This window comes from Epinephelus lanceolatus, chromosome 3, assembly GCF_041903045.1.
Source record: "Epinephelus lanceolatus isolate andai-2023 chromosome 3, ASM4190304v1, whole genome shotgun sequence".
Lineage (NCBI taxonomy): Eukaryota > Metazoa > Chordata > Actinopteri > Perciformes > Serranidae > Epinephelus > Epinephelus lanceolatus.
Window position 1 is genome coordinate 29,295,015 of NC_135736.1, and position 17,820 is coordinate 29,312,834.

The following is a 17,820-nucleotide window of genomic DNA, read 5'->3' on the forward strand; positions in this document are numbered from 1 at the left end:
AGATCAACATGAATTTATACAGACTGCTCATTCATGGTTTCTTTTATCAGTTGTTGTTTTTTTTTTGCCTCCACCTTCAAGAGTAAGCTCTGCTCAGTGAGTCATCTCACACAGTGTGGTACAGCTTTTGATATTTCTAAGTAAATTCCTTTTATTTTCAAAGTAATTGCATATGTTATGAAGCATCCAGCTGAATGACTCACAAAGTGCTTCTTAACCTGACATTACTCAGACTGATGTAACACTGAAATGAAACTGATGAGCCGGTGTCTCCTCTGGTTCCAGTGGCTTACCTCCCTAAATGGTCAATATTCAATGGAATTGTAAATGAAGCTCCTGCTTTTTAATTCCTATGGAAATAGACACACCTGTGAGGCTGATGTAGAATTATACCACCACTTAATTTTGTTCTAATAAGAAAATGCCTTCTCCATTAGTAACTGTTTATACCAATAAACTTGAAATTTCAGCATTATAGATTTACATGGAAAGCTGGTTGCATCTTGCAGTGTAATTTCTCATAACATTCTTTTTTAATATAATGCATCTATGTGACAATTTAGGGTTAGGAAATGATCATGTTTTGGCTTAAAATACAAGGTTTGGGTGACACCATCCCTAAAAAACACCCACGTTTGGTGGCTGAAAAGCTGCTGGAAGCACAGCAGTGACTTGCAACTTGGCAGGCATCCTAGTTGGAACACCATCCACCATCCCCTCCACCTTTCAGTCACAAATGTAATGTAATGTGGTTTGCAGAAATGTACAATGACAATATTTTCTTCAGGCAACTGGGCTGAGTTTAAGACATTGTCTAGTACACTGGAAAAATGGCTATGGACATTTAATAAACCAATTAATCGACAGATCTGGAAAAAAAGAAGTGTCTTCTGAAAGAATGATCATATTGAAAATACCTGGAAAATGTCCACTGCCAACATTCTTGTTTAAATTATCCTCAGTATCTCAACATGATCTCATCCCTACTCATCATATTTTGATGCCTGGGCAGAAGCATTTGATGCAGAGTTGGTCGGCGATTAGGTTTAGGCGACGCTGGTCTCCTGGGTCAGATTCCTGTGCCTTGTTGGACCCATCCACCTCCCCTCCCACCCCCTCATAATACATCTGTTGCCCTGACCATCTAGTAATGATGTGGATGGGTTAACAGTGGAGTTTGTTGAAAGCCTGCTGTGTCTCATACAGACGCTAAAGGGTGCTTTGTGCGTTTGTATCTGACCAAATGTCGGTTTTTGATGCCATGGAAGTGGGACAAGGCTACATCATCCACATCTGATAGTGTATGGTTAGACTACTAAAACAAATATTGCTTATTCATTCATTTATTTCTGTAACCACTTATCCTGTGAGGGGTTGCGGGGGGGCTGGAGCCTATCCCCGCTGACATTGGACGATAGGTAGGGTACACCGCGGAAAGTCGCCAGACTATCACAGGGACTATCACATAGAGACAGACAACCATTCACACTCACATTCACACCAACGGCCAATTTAGAGTCACCAATTAACCTACATGTCTTTAGACTGTCGGAGGAAGCTGGAGTACCCAGAGAAAACCCACGCTGACACGGGGAGAACATGCAAACTCTGTAGTATTTTTTATGGTAGGTAAAAATGACTGTTGAATACTAACAATAGTCACGTTTTCATTTAATCGTTAAACTAATTTCTGGCAAACTTTTCCTGAAAAAGAAATGCGAATTAGGCTTGTTTCTGTTAACTAGTTTGGAGTGAATAAATTAGGCTAAGCAAAGCGTTGTTTTATCAGAAGTGATGATATATAGCATCATTTTACACATGGCTGTAATCAAGCAGTAAACGTAGAGGAAGAAGCAGAGGTTGTGAGCAGGAAACAAAACGAGTTGCCTTTATGAGAAAAAAGGAGAGAGGACTTGAGGAATTTGTTTAAATTGGACAAGTTTTAATTGTTCTTTCACGTCAGCTGATACTGGCGAAGACATACGAAGACATATTAATACAATAATTCTAATGCATCTTATATATTTTGAGAATGTCTGGGAAGATGCTGACAGTGGAAACAGCCCATTAGTCACATGAGTTAAATGTTCGTTACATCCGAACTTGCTTGGCAAACATGTCTCCATTTATCGCATCAGCTCTTTTTTGAAAAAGGCAAAAACCACATCAAGTGATCTAAAAACTTTATTTGTGTAATTGTGGAATTTTCGTTTCCATTCAGCTTTTCTAATGCGATACTTCAAAATGCACATAAAAATATGTTTATGTAAACACTGCTGAATATGACTCAGGATATTAACCCACACCAACATCAAAGTAAAACACACACACCTCCACACTTGTACTTTTTGCTGAGCTGCTCTTCTTCCTGTACTGAAAATTGATTTTTTTTAAATAGATGTAGTTGTGTTTTTCCCCTACACTAAATCAAATATACATATATTTATTCAGCTGGCACATTTTAGTTGAAATTCGGTCATATCGATGATCTCCTGTGACACTGTGAAGCAGGATGTGGCCGTGGCAGATGTGAAAAGTGTTTAAGGAGGTAATTGTGTGAACCTTCACTTAGATTCCGCATGTAAAAGCTGTGGAGGAAACCCACACACCACAACATGAGACTAATGAGATGAGACAAACACAGACCACAAGTAGCAACAGGAAAAAAAAGACTTAAGTCCCCTCAGACGTTGTAACGAGAGTGCTCCATGTAAATAAAGTGTCTTGTGTGTGATACAGAGAGGGACAGAGAGTGTGTGTACCGCTGTCATCGTGTGCAGCCTTGTATTTTAATTGTGCTCTGCCTGGAATGCCTCCACCAATCAGATTCCTTACTCAGGCACGCTTCAGGGTGACCGCAAAGGAACAAAAAACAAATGCTGGGCAAACAAACCAGCCCTGATCCGAAGCCACTGAGCTCGTCCTGTCTTAGCAGCAACAGAGCTGTCAAGAAGCTTTCAGGAGCAGACCCTCATTCCTCTACGCTTTCTCCTTTAGATTTTCCTCCCAGGATTTTCTTTTTACCCCAGTTTTTCTTTTTTTTTCATCCTCTCCTTCCCTTTTTACTTCTCTCTCCTCTTTTGACTTTCTTACTCCCTCTCCCCATCCATCGCGGTGCTTTCTGGCTCCCTCCCTCCTTCTCTCCCTCCATGTCACTCGGCCCATCTGGGCTGTCTGGTGGAGTTGGGAACATCGGTCCCTGTCAGGGGAGCTCAGTGGGGCCCTGTTGAAGACACAAAGGGCGGATTACTGCAGCTGCCAGTCACACTAAGACCCACACAGCAGCTCTTCGGAGTCTATTCCAGTGTCCTCAACCCTCACACCCAGCCCTATCACAAAGGGACATCATTAGCTCCGGCACAAAGGAGCCCCCTGCTCACCCCGTCTTAAGCAACACTGCAATCAGGGCCCGCAAATAGCATGATTAGCGAAGATAATATGCATGTGTAATGTATGCTAAGGCAGTGTCATCTGCTCAAAATAGGAAGGATATGTTGAGGGGCTTTGTTTTGAGGAGCATCTTTTACACAGATTTCACATCATGTCTACTCATAAAAAACATTCTTAGCGGTCATCTCACTTTTCCAACATGATAAGCATCAATACAGATAACATGATATGGAAGTCCATAACCAAGAAATACAAAAGCTTTATGTTTATGTTTCCATGTTTCCTTTCCTTTAAATTATTTTCAAACGTCAGAGGATCAAATTCAGGCCTCATAACATTGAAACACTCAACTGAAAGGTTATATTATATATTAAGCAATTTTAATTATGTATCAAAAAGGTGTGTTTTTAATTGGACTGTCCAGGAGAATTTTATTCCATATCTTGATCACCGCATCTGTTGAAAATATGTCTCTGTGCGAGAAATCATTACATTTGATCTTAATTGCAAGAACAAAGCATTCCCCAAACAACCACAATAGTTTCCCTTTTTTTCCCTTCTCTTATTTAATCATTTCTCATTTCATTGAGAAGAAACAAATGTGTGATGTTGTGTTGGACCAAGATTAATTTCATTTTCACCCACTGTGATCCAGCCCCATCCCCTATGACAGATCATGCTGAGCATCTGGCCGGAGCTGCTAATGCACCGAAGCCAAGCAGCACTCAGGGTGCCTAAAACACATATTCACTGCTCCAACACTCGTGCTGGGTCACCAACACTGTCCAGCGCGGTTATAGTGTTGGCTGTAGACTATAACTAATAATGTCTCCATTCATGCAGTTTGGCCAGTAACAACACTGAATTCATTGCATGGAGGGCCGTTTTCTCCCTTTCAGAGGAACATGAAAATATTCTGTTCTTCTTCTGTCTTTGGTCGTGTTATTCCACTGACACTCTGCATCCAGACTGCATGATGAGGATCAAAGGGTCAACAGTGCTGGTGCTCATGCCAATAATCTCAAGACAGCCTTGAAATCTCAGCAATATGTCTCCCTGGGTGGATGTTACAATTTCTCTGGATGTACTGAGTCTTAACACAGAAGTTCAGAATTTTGGGAAAATACATGTATTCGCTTTCAGGTGAAGAGTTAGATGACAAAATCAATACCACTTTCATATTTGTCTGTTTAATTTGGGCTGCAGCCAGCAGCCTATATTTGACTGAGTAACATGAGAGAGTTATTGATTTAGTCACTCTCCACCAGAAAGCGATTAAGCGTACTTCCGAAAATGTTACATAATCTAACTTTAATGGAAGAAATCTCTGTCTGTCTGTCCTTTGATAATCCTGACAACCATTCATCTGATTGACTTCACACTTGGTGGTGTATGGCTTAGAACCCAAGGTAGTGCGGTTTAGAGTGTGAACTCTTGAGATCCATAGAACATATTTATTAGCAGTGCACTATGTACACACTGTTTAGTGTATTGAGCCAGGCCTTTCTCATTCCCGGGTTGTCAAATGCTGATGCTTTGTCATGCCCCTCGACATGTGATACCCTTTGGCATCTTTATGAGACTCATCAAGCTTCCAGCTAACTCCAGTTTAAACCCATCTGCAGCAATATTTGACGCTCAGAGTAATTGACGTAGTATAAAGAGTGAGAAGGTCCTTATAGGGCAGGTGGGAGAGGAGGTGGATGGGTCAAACAAACAATGACTTCCACCCAGGACACCACTGTTTGTGTCCCATGTACAAACCAAAAGTCAGTAACTTCTGTCCATCTGTCACTTACTGATGTCACTCTTTGTGATATATTTATGTCATGTTATTTATTTTAACCCAAAACATGACCTAACTGTGACCGTTTCACAACTTTAACAAACTTGTTACAACAGGTTAAAGGAGCTATATGTAAGAAATCTAAAGCAAATAGTCGTAAAATCCTCCTAACACGTCACAGAGACTAAGGAATAATGTTCATATAACATACTGATCTCACTGACAACAATAGTACAGCCAGAATATTTGCATTTAAAAAAATTTTTTGCGGTCTGCAAATCATGTTTATGTTTTGAATTTGTGTTTTGGCCTGTTGCGCGACCCACCGCCGTCTACCAGTCACGCAGTCAGTAGAGTCTCAGCATCAGTTACAGTTACAACTGAGCTACAATGGCTGACAGTGCGACTAAACCCAAACGACCTTGTTATGATTCCCAAAAACGCCAAGACAAAACTTGAGGCAAAGCGAGGGTCTATATAGGAGATGCTTTTGGACGGTGGAGACGGTTGAAAGTGGAGAAGAATTTGAAATCTGATGTCGAAGTGGCTACTCTTCTCCTTGACAGGTAAGCTTTAGCCAAAGTTGGCTAACTAGCATCATAGCTAGACGGGGATGGACATTTCGAATACTTTCAACTGTTATTCATTTTCGATCATACATTGTAGCACATATGCAGGTGGGTCATCGCCCTGACTGATTTTTTTGAGAAACAAACGTTAGCAGCACGGCAAGCAGCTGGCTCCTCCTCCGCTGTATCCCGGCAGCAGCGTTTGCAGCAGAGAAGCCGGACTTGCTCGAACGGTCCGCTGGAAAACCGAAGATCAAGGACGCAGCGACGCGGCCCTGCCACGGCAGCCGCCCATGGGCAAACAAATCACCCCCAATTTCCACCAGATGCGTGTTGGTTGTGTCTGCACTCCGGCACAGCAGCGGAGCCGATAGGATTCTAGTCAATGTGTGTGTTTCCATCGGCTGCGGCTGTGCTGCGTCCCGGCTCTGTCTTAGCTGCGGCACTCCGGAGCCCACTGCAACACATACACAGGACTTTTTTGCCGGTGTTAGATCACTGGACGCTGGAGCACAACGCAGCAATTCAGCACAGAGCAGCAACCTCGAATCTGTAGGGGAGGGGGGGCGGACACGACTCGCGGCAGTATTTTGAATTTGAGTGCAGTAACCGTTTTGGCCACATTCTTACATACAGCGCCTTTAAGGATGTGTCTCATAAAGACACCTAATAGTGCCTTTGGCGTCTGTATCGCACCCTGAGGGGCATGACAAAGTATCAGTATTTGATGATTTGGGATAAGAATGCGTTGATTGAGAAGTCACCCCTATTAACTGTTTCACCAAGCTGGCTCCCCACTGCGCACTACATTACATACAGCAACAGATGAAGACAGAGAGACCGGAGAAATTGGAAATGCCACAGTAGCAAACTCAAACATTTTAAACATCAGTGACATAACTCAGAATGAACGCTTTTATATCTAGAAATAGCCTGGTCCCAAATAACTAGCTGTTAGCAAATGATGTGTATACTTCAGCATTGTTAGGGGATGCAACTAAGTCATGACAGATGTATTGCTCTGGACCCAAAGAAGCACAGTGTTTAATGTGAATTTGTTTGGGTGAGCAGTTCTCGGGAAAGCTGTAAATAGCAACACCAGAGCCAAGCCATCTGCTCTTTCCAAGCAGTCACGCTTTGAGCACACATCGCACTGGTTCCATTTAACACCAGGATGAAAACCATTTAGTTTTCAAATAGAGTGGAAACTGCTTATAGTGATCACAGTTACAGTGACCAGCTGCTTATGTGGGTCAAAATCTTGGAACAGAATCATTCCTATACAAATGCTGTTAATATAATTTGCTTATAGTAATGAAATAGTCCACTTACACTTTTCATATTGGGTCATTTTATATGTGGCAGCATATGGAAAAACAATTTAAAAGTACAATAATTGTAAGTTTTTGTTTTTTGTTTTTTTTACATTACTCCCATGATACTTGCCTCTCAGAAACCCGTCTGCTTCTACCTGGCTACCTGAGGTTGGTGCTGCCTACACAAAACCAGTCAGGGCTGTAGCTGACTCAGAATTATGTCAATCAAATTGTATTTGGCTGTTCAATACTAACATTCAACTGTTACTTTCTTTCCACATAGAGTTTGAGAGTTTGAATGGGAGGACATTCAGTGTTAACATTATATAGTTAGCAGGCCCAGTTAGCCCTACAAGCTAATGCGTGTTAACTATGCTAACAACAGATTGGAAATATGCAACAACATTTTTTTTGCCAGCACTAGATATCAAACAAAAGCAAAGGACTATATCATATTGAGTTGCTGTGAGCTGTAAATCAACCACTTTTAAGCCTAAGTCAGATGATAACTTTATATCGGAAACTTACGGGGCAAAGCCTCTCGTCCACTGGGCAGCTGCCTTCGTCTCACTCCAGTCCTCCTGGGTCTGGGTCTGCAGCTGCCTGTTAGGGTGAGCAGCGTCAGAGCAAGGAGTGCTCACCTTTCAACAATGACTGCTCAACTTTAAGAATCTCAGTCAACTGTGAGGTTTCTGCTTGATAATTCAAATCTTCGACTTTCACGGAGCAGCCTTAAAATCGGTTATAACAATTATCTGCTTATTGTGATCAATTTGACCCACACAGATGTGATCACTATGAGCTGTTTCCACTGTGCTTGTGATTGAAGCAACTTTCACATAAATTGTGTCTGCGATGACTTTTATTTGCCGTAACTGATAAAAATATAACATCTCCTACGTTGCCTGCTAAAACTGCATTGCACGTCTTCCCCTTTAACAGGCTTGTTTAGGAACTAGACTTTTCCATATCAGTTGTTTTTACCACTGACCCGAGGAATTCTCATAACCTAAGAACAGTCTTTGAATGTGCTGGATTAAAGCAAGGAATGATATAAAAATGAGGCTTAAAGGCTCGATAAAGAGGTTGGGAATGCCTTTTAAGTCTGATCCTGGACCAGTGGCTGCCTACAAAGAGAGGAAACATTCACATGTTTTATGTGGTGGTGGTGGGAGGGATTTCTGTCAACGGAAATGTGCAAACATTTTAAGTGTCATCTCTGATGGATTGGCCTCTCTTAAATCATTATTTGGGGTTTCTCTGTCTTTGCATCATTGCATCGAGGTGCCTGAAAAAGGTGATCCAGACAACAGCACTGCCATTCCCAGACAAATCAAACGCCCAGGCGGTGAATGCACTGGATGGAGATGAAAACAGAGAAATGCACGAGGGAGGCTTGTTTATGAGCATCACTCAAAGTCTAAGCCAGGGCAAGTCAAGTGATTCAGAGGAGGGCAAATGACATTAACAGCAGTGGGGAGGCACAAACACTGGAAAAATCAACAGGTCACCACACCCTGAATGAAACATGCCCTCTGATACATTTTGTTCAAGGAAATATGGAAAAATATTATGAATGTTTACAGAACATTCTTTAAGGTGTGGTGGCACTAAATATCACTCTTGCAGGCCTTTTCGTGACTACACTTTATGAAGCAGATGGCAGGGCGAGGCAGGGAGAGAAGGATTCTGGCACAGCCACTTTACTATACATCCTCTGGGATTTTACTGTTTCAAATTTGGCTCAATTTGGGCCACGACTTGGGCGAGACTGAGGCCAAGAGTTCAAACGCTCTCCTGGCCACATATTTCAGCTGTAATAAAATTAGCAACAAGACAAAACAGGCTGCAGCTTAACAGCAGACTGTTTTGTCTTGGGCCCCACATACTGTATGTATCGCGCTTCAGAAATATTACCTGCAACCACATGTTGGAGCTCACAGGAACGTGCAGGGGAAAGTAAGACATTTTCTAGTTTAGAGTCGGCTCAGTAACGAAGGCCAGCTACAGAGAGACATGGTCTGCCTTTGATCTCTCCTTCCAGGCCGACAAGAACAATAACATAATCATTTACCAACACATGAAGTCATGCGTGCACACAAACACAAACCTCAACGCACATTTCCCAAAATCTTTTCCTACACACACAATTACTCACAATCCCAGACGGAGCTTTGTTTGCATGTGTGTGAAACAAGTTAACTTTTTCACAGACAAAACTATTTTCAGAGATGTCATTTAGGATATCACAGAAAATAATTTCAATATTAGTAATCGCCACTTCTATCAGAAGTAATTAAATCAGTGACAGGACAAGTAAATCACTTTTGTCTACTCGAGAACATGGCTATTTTTTTTTGCTGCCTCGCCTGAGGCCTGCCAAGAAGAAATGACTCATTTGCAACAATTTCTTCGTGTTGGGAGACGTGGGGGGAAAACCCTTAGACAAAGGAAAGAAATGAGTTGTTTCCCCCACTCTGAAATAGAGTCAAACACGGCCTGCCTGTAAAAAAAAAACACTCATCTGATGCTTTTTAAATACAACAAAGGAGAGGAGCCAAGGTGCCTAACTAAACCTGTCAAATTGGCAGCATGTGCCTGTGTCTGGAAATGCTTTCCTCTCTAGTAACAACTCCTGGGAATTGTGGACTTTTCTTCTGAGAGACTAGAAGAAATCAATCAGCACAAATAAGTATCACACTCCAGTGGTTTTAACAGTTAATATCCTGATGGTGCAGGCTGGTGCACACAGGAAATCAGCTACCAGCCTGGTTAAATATTGCTTGACTGGGCTCTTTACACAGGCCCTCTTCAGCTGTATGGAAAACCCACTAAAAATTCAAACTGTTCCACATTTATAAGGAGAAACATGTTTTTTAAAGTTCTCCTATCAGTTGCTGACTGTGTTGTAGCATAAACAAGACTTTGCAAAGGGGATAATCTGTAGTGAAGAGTTCAATATATAATGTTATGAGAATATGTTGTTGTTTTATATGGACCGATCTGAGTCTGAAATAAAGTTTGAATTGAATTGAATTGAAATATATGTTTTTTTTAAGTCAAGTCAGAGTCATAATGTAACAGAATATACGTAACGCATGCTAGTGTGTCCAGCTGGAAGAAAAATGTAATGGTTTGTGATGGTTCTCAATGAGAGTGAAGCTTTTTGCTTGCTGCGTTTGCGTTGCTGAGCGTCTCGCCTTTTTCTGCTCTATGGGTCTTACATGTTTTTTTTTCTGGAGCGTCTTGAACGCCTCATGTTAAAAAAATGTTTTTTTTTCCTATTGCCCAATCAGATTAATTGAGAGGCGTGCCCTCTGTGGTGGCAATGACAACCAATGGCAGTGTACAGCTTTGAGCTAATTTTAGCTCTCTTTCATCATTACCCTTCTAGTCAAGCTGCAAGACATATCTGAACAAATTATAGCCTCAGCTACTTTCTAGTGTTTTAATCAGGTCTTACGACACACAGCAGATTGTCAAAATGTTCCTGACTCATCCTAAAATAATCCTTGGACCGACCATCATCCAGGTGAAGGGCTCATGTACCCACACGGATCTCCATTTTCCATTTTATGTCCAGTCCCTGACTTGATTTTAAGGTACAGATCCGTGAGTTTACTTTACAACAAAATATTCGTTCTGTCCAGTCAAGGCAGGCTTCAACTAAAAAGGCAGTGTGGTGCGCCTTGTGTTTTGCAACCTGCAAAATGCGAGGCGTACAAGGCACATGTCTGTTCAGGCCCTTAAAAAGCAAAGAATAAACTTGTGAAAGGAAAATATTTTGTATCTTACCTTTCAACCAACGAGAATCACATCACAGCTTAAAGCTGCCCTAATAGTTTTTATATTAACAATGGGTCAGGGGTCGCTCATAGTGACAAATCCACTGAGATGTATCACCTGACTCTGCAGTGTGATTCAGCTTCTTTTAGCTCAGGTTTGGTTTTTCAGTCAGTACCTTTGTTGTGATTCAGTTTTACCACTCTCATCAGCACCATTTCTAGCCACAGCAGGAAACAATTAAAAAGCACCAAACACTCACTTGCTCAGCATCAAAGAAAAGTCAGACAAATAGAGATTTTGCACTGGCACTCTTGGCCGCACCAAGTTCAACCATGTTGCCTTGATTTGCGTTTCTATTACCAGTTAAATGCACCGTTGTGCTGAGTCACTCCTGAGATGGACCATTTTCAGAGTTGGGCTGAAGCATGCCTGACCGCCTCCGAGCAGGTTGTGGTAACGTCAAATCGGCTTCGTCATCATTATTTAGCCTCAACATTCAGTGGCGTTTCGATTACAAGTTTAAATAGCCTCTGCTGCTACTGCCAGACATAGCAGATACTTTATCAGTTTAGACTGCATCCCAAAAGAAAGCAAAAAGAAAATGGCAAGGCCTTTGCTCTGTGGGTTAAACACAAGCCCTACTTACTGCTTGGAGCGCGAAGACTGTGCAGGATGACTTAGCTTACGCAATAAGAAATGGGAATGTCTTCTGAGACTTTGCAAGGAAACTGTAGGAGATGGGCATCTTGCGTATGTATGAGTGAAAGTTTGAAAAACAAGAACAGTACAAGAAAGTTGTTGTTCACCAAATTAACACCAATGGGGCGGAAAGAAAAATGTTTCATTGGTTTAGAAGAGCAAGCACATTATCAGTTAAAGACACACTTTCAAATGGGTAGCCTTGTTGAATGGAGATGCAAATCCCTGCCGTGCTGACGTGCAAAGTCAAGTGGAGACAAGCGAAGCCAGCACATGTGTATGAAGAAGGGCTAAAAGTTAGCCACTAAAAGTTAGCAAGAAGTGAACATATTGGAGCCTTTTGCAACTCAAGTGCCAGATGTTTCCCTCAAGAGTTGGTAGAGACCCAAAACAGAGGTAAAAAAACAACAGTGTATATTGGACTTGTAATTGTCACATTCTTTGAAACACGATTTCAAATACTAAAGTTGCTCCGTACCTGCTTGATGTATAAATAAGCAGTTGTTTGCCATATCGACTTTATATGATGATAACATTTAAGTTTCTATAGTGTTTATAGCATGTTGTGCCCCTCAGTGGCCAAAATAATCAATTATTAATTGTTTAAAATGCTGAAAAAAGTATTTTGTCTTTTAACATATTTTTGTTGCTTTATATTGTCAAATAAAGTGGCACGAATCAAGACCAGAAATGTTGCAGAGTCTGAATCTAAAACAGAAGTGATTATATCTAAACAATACCTTACCCCTAACCTTACTCCGAGGTGCAGTCACGCACAGGCTTACGTACTGATATGTACACAAGCTTGCACACACAAACACACACACACACACACACACACACACACATCCAGTGAGCAAAACCAGGCTGGCTGTGTTTACTGTTTGGCCCTGCGTGTTGATGTGATGAGACACCCAGGCTGATAACACAGGGCCAGAGGTACCGCGCCTCCGTGTTTGATCTCAGGCAGCCAAGGCCAGCTGAGGCTGGGTGACGGGCACAGACGGAGGAGTGGGGTCAGCGAGGTGTGCTGTGTGCTTGATTACAGACTGGATGGGGGCCCCGCGACCTCTTAGCGGGTCAGCTCTGACCCCTGACCCTGACACAGCAGGCCCTGACGCAGTGCTCAATGCTTTCTCCAATAACACAGTGGGATGAAAGAAGTAGCTGTGTGTGCTGAGAGGACTGCACCACTTCCCCTTTGGACCTGAAGAATGTAACACAACACAGCAGCGTGCAGTGGAGGATGGCTGGTGGTGAAGCTTGGCCAGCCTCTGGACATATGTAGGCCCTGCGCAATAAAAAGGAGCCTTGTCATGCCTCTCTAACCTGATCAATTACACCAGTCGAGACCTTGCCCTTTCCCACAGCGTAACTGAAGGAAATACCTCTAAACTTTCACTTAGAGGAGGTCAGAATAGAGATGTGCTTTTTCTTATCTTCTAGTAAATATTTCAGTAACCGCTGTGTTTCATGTGTGATAGGTAAAATCAGATCATTCCTACTGCACATACAGAGTTAAATGTCTGCCCCTATCAACAGTAGAAACCCATGGTGCCAATGGACAAGCTCAGCAGATTCCTGCAACCTGACAGTCCGCTGCAGAGAAGGTGGCGGTCCCAGCTGGGTGAAGTTTGTAGGTAAACACCCTCACTATTAGTTTCCCTCAAGGCACCTGGGTCAGCCAAGTGTTAATCTGAACCATTAGTCTTCAGGAGTGACAGCGAGACAGGGCTGCATGTGCACACACAGAGGAGAAAGACTGCCTGTCATGATATTATAGCCCCAGAGGATTTCTTTTTTCTTTTGGCCATGGTGAGGCAACACTTACAAGTCTCAGGGTGTGATGTGTGCTGAGGAAAGGCAGAGAGGAGATAAAATTTGTGTCTGTGCATGTGCATGTTTGTCCAATGTTGTCCACCGATGATGGTGGCATGCGAGCACTCAGGTTTTTGAAGCTCAGAGAATGTAAGTTAATACCGTCTCGACTGTGAGAGTGAGCCAAGTCTGAGGGGAAAAGTGATCCTTAACTCTCCCTCTCCTTCCCTCTGAGGAGCTTACTCAGTGCTTCTCTCTATTCTGTCAGCTTCACTGGCTGGCAAGGATAGAAGGGTGGAGTCAGGTGCCACTTGGTGTGAATCATTCTTTATCTTTGTGAGTAAGACAATAGAGGAGTCTGCTGATTAGATTTAGTAATCTGTACGGTGGGTGGAGGAGTTGATCCTCATGAGAAAACTTGTTTTTCAAGTGCATTGTTTCAAACACAGTAATGCTGCAGCAGTAGCTGCACGGCTCTGTGGATGGCAATGTTGGTCAGTTGGTTAGCACATCACTTTGGTCGAAATATCTCAGCAACTATTGGATGGATTGTCGTGAACAGGGTCTGAAATTAGCATTGCCAACAGCTGAATTGCAGGTAAACTGATGGCAGTAGTGAGTAAAATTGTCAAACCATCCACCACTTTGGCAGACAAAAAAAGGCACAACAGAAAAACACGTAACTGCTAAATAAATACAACGCTTTTGACGTGATTAACTGAATTCTACCCAGTCACCATTAATAGACAGATTAACTACATAGACTGTAGAGGCTGTATCAGGAGCCTCATTTCCACCAAACACTTTCAGTACGGTACCTTGGGAACCTAAAGTAACCCTTCAGACATGGTGCTTAGACCCTAGTGTTTCCACTGCAAACAGTACTCTTAAATGTGGGCGTGTTGTTGTCACTCATTGCTCTGTCCAGCACTCACTGTATTTCTTTATAGATGGAACGTTTGCACCTCGCATATCATCCACAGAACGTGGCTGCATGCCGACAGCAGGAGCCCAAAGGAAAAGACGCTCTGCTATGCTTTTTTAGATAAGAATATATGCAGTTCACATAATCTGGTCAAAATTAATATATTTATTTTTAAACATTTGAGGCTCCACTCATTACTAAAAGTCAGTGCCATCCAAGAGAGACAAAAAAAAAACAACCAAAGTAATGGTCAAAGTTGTCACATTGGAATTTAAGGTGCGCTCACGTATTCACGTCGCCAACTCGTGCATTGAGTAACATTATAAGTGAACATTCCACCTTAAAAGTTGCCAGCAGTCATTTGAGTTTTTCTCAGACAACAGCTGCTGCAAGAGGCAGTAAAACATCCTCTCATTTTATAGTCATAGTTAACAAATGTAAAACTCGCCACGGTATGAACAATGGTTACAAAACTAGCCACAACTCAGCCCTGAGCAGAGTGACCCTCCTCTATTGACCAATCAACGGACTGCAGTGTTCGCAGCTCCACCTTTTAGTACCAGATCTGTGTGCTAGGTACCCCAATAGAGGGGGGACCAAAAATAGGGACGGTACAGAACGGTTCCATTGGTACCATCCACAACTTTTCACAGTGGAAAAGGGAAAAAAGCGTACTGAACTGAACTGAACTGAACTGTACCCTACTGCTTGGTGGAAACGGGGCTTAACATTGAATAATATTATTTATTACATTTATTGAAAAAAAAACAAAAACCCAACAATAAAAAATTGCATGCTACATTTACTGACAGTTATAAAAAGGTCATTTCCAACCCTGCATGAAGTTTGTACAGATATTCATGATCCACAGAGGATGAATCTCAGCAATATTGGTGATGCTCCTCTAGCACCGCCAGCAGATCCAAGTTTATACTTAAAATATCTCAACATTACCACATGCATTAGCACAATATTCAGATGATGACGAATCCTAATAACCTTTGTGATCCTCTGACTTTTCTCAAGCTCCACCATGAGGTTGACGTTTGTGGTTTAGAGTGAAAATTCTTAACAATTAATGGAGGGATTTCCTTGAGATATGGTACCAATAGTCGAGTCCCCCTCAGGATGAATCAAAACAAGTTAAGTGTTCTCCTGACTTTTCATTTAGCGCCACCATGAGGTCAGAGTATCAATTTTTCCAACACTTTGGTTTATGAATAAATACTTGTTAATCTAATGACATTCCCATCAGCTGTGTTTTGTGTGTAATTAGCAAATGTTAGCATGCTAACACACTAAACTAAGGTGGTGAATAGGGTAAACATACTTGGTGAATGTCAGCGTGTTAGCAGTGAATGTTTTAGCATGCTGGTGTTAGCATTTACCTGGAAGCACCACTGTGAAGCATTGCAGAGCTGCACACTCCTTTTCTTCTCTTACATTTCTTGCATCGCCATTTAATGGCTTCTTTCTGTAAACTCCAGCCTCTCCTTTCCAAATTGGACACATCCAAAATATACACGTAGCCTGACAAATTCCCCTCCTTTTCCATCAAGGAGATAATTTCATTTTAATGACAGTTTGTCTGAGACAACCTCCTGACAGCGTTACTATAAATCAACAGATCACACGTCTGCCCCTCTCTTCCTCACCTTACCCCCAAGACACTTTCCTCCCCTTGAAGAAGATGACTCATCCCCCACCAATCAAAGAGCAGCACAAATAATCACTCACCTTGGACCTCCCCCGTTTTTGATTTGCACGTTTGATAAATGGTGTCTTTTCCCTGCTTTAATTGCACGCTCTTTTCATCATAATTTGATGTTTGTTTCCTGTCGTTTTCTTGGAGATGGCTGCGAGCGCAAAGGGCTATAATTTCTACATCAAGGAAGTTGTTATGAATGACTAGCAGGTGGAATAGACAGCAGAGGAGGGATTTCACCACTGAACTCACCTGGCAGGTGAATTTAGGAGCTGGTATTGACAAATCATCACACTGAGCAGGCGGATGGCTCACACATGCAGACACAGAAACACACGCACACATACACAGCACAAAACGCGAACGGGAGATAATTAGGGTAATTTCTGTTTGAAGTATTGTGCATTGCAATGAAAATAGAACAGATAAAAGCTGAGACAATAATAGATCTAAAGAGGACCTTGACTGAATGTTGTACCAACAAAGAGCATTTTGTTTGACACAATTCATATTGTCTGCTAAACTGATATGCTCTCCCAACTTTATAAGAGGCAAAAAAACACCATATGAAACAAAATATGCTACATATGCATTATGTTCATCAACACTTTGTGTCTCACCCCAATGTGTAGACCATTAATACATTTATTTCCTCTCTCAGATTGACGACTGGATTTTTTAAAGAGGGAGATAAGGAATCAGAATCCGCTGATGATAAATTATGCTGTGTGTATTGATATATTCCTTCCTTATATAACATGCAAAATGTAGTATCTAAAGTGAGAGACAACTGAATTCAGGTCACAGCTCAGCAGGAAATCTTTCTTTTCATGTGAGATCCAGAGGGGTCACTCTTATGAACTCATTAGGAGAGAAATGCTAATGTAGCTCTGTTTTTTTTTCCCCCCTCCACTCCTTCCCTTCGCTCCTTCTCCCTCTCTTTTCTCTCCACTTCAACTTTCCTGGTTATTTTAACAACCAAGGCTGCGATACACTGAGCCTCGCCGGAGAATAGTATTTTGATGTCAAGGTAGAGTGTGTAAGGTGGTTCTGACAGTGTCTTCATTAGAGAGGCTGTCGTCGGTCGCCTTGTCATCAAGTCGCTAAACTAAAGTAGGATTGTTACACAGCAAACAAAGCCTCATCTTTATCCATGCCGTACTTATTCCACTGCTGTACAAAAATATTCATTATGTATATGAAAAAGATGGTGAGAAAAACCTATACAACTCAGTGAAATATGTACATCAGTGTCCTGGTGAACAAATGACCTCTCCTCACTTCTCTGCAGCGGCCTCTCATCATGCAGCAGAGGGCGTTAAATAATGAATCTCTCACTCACCCAAGACTTCCACAAACTATACTTCTCGTTGCAAGACCAGAATATAAAAACCTGGTAAACTTTTAGGTTATTTTAAAAAAATGCATGCAGGAAAAACAATTAAATTGATACCCTAATTGTCTGTCCTCTTTGTGAACTATGCATCCTAGAAAACTGCATTACGTAACATTTGTTACTAGTTTGTATTTTTCTTCCTGTGTATCTGATGTTTGCACCTTGAATGTTGTCATTCAGTGGACTTTTATGGTTGTCTGGGTGTGTGCGATACCTTCCACCTGATCTGCTTTTTACAAAATATACTCTGTTTCCAGGTTTTACAAACATTTCTTAGGACTTCTCCATGACTGTCAGGGTTCCCACGGTCATGAAAAACATGGAAAAGTCATGGAATTTCACAATCTCATTTTCTAGGCCTGGAGGGTCATGGAATCAGTAACATCCTTGAAAGTTTTGGAAAAATCCTGGAATTTTGTTGCATCTGATT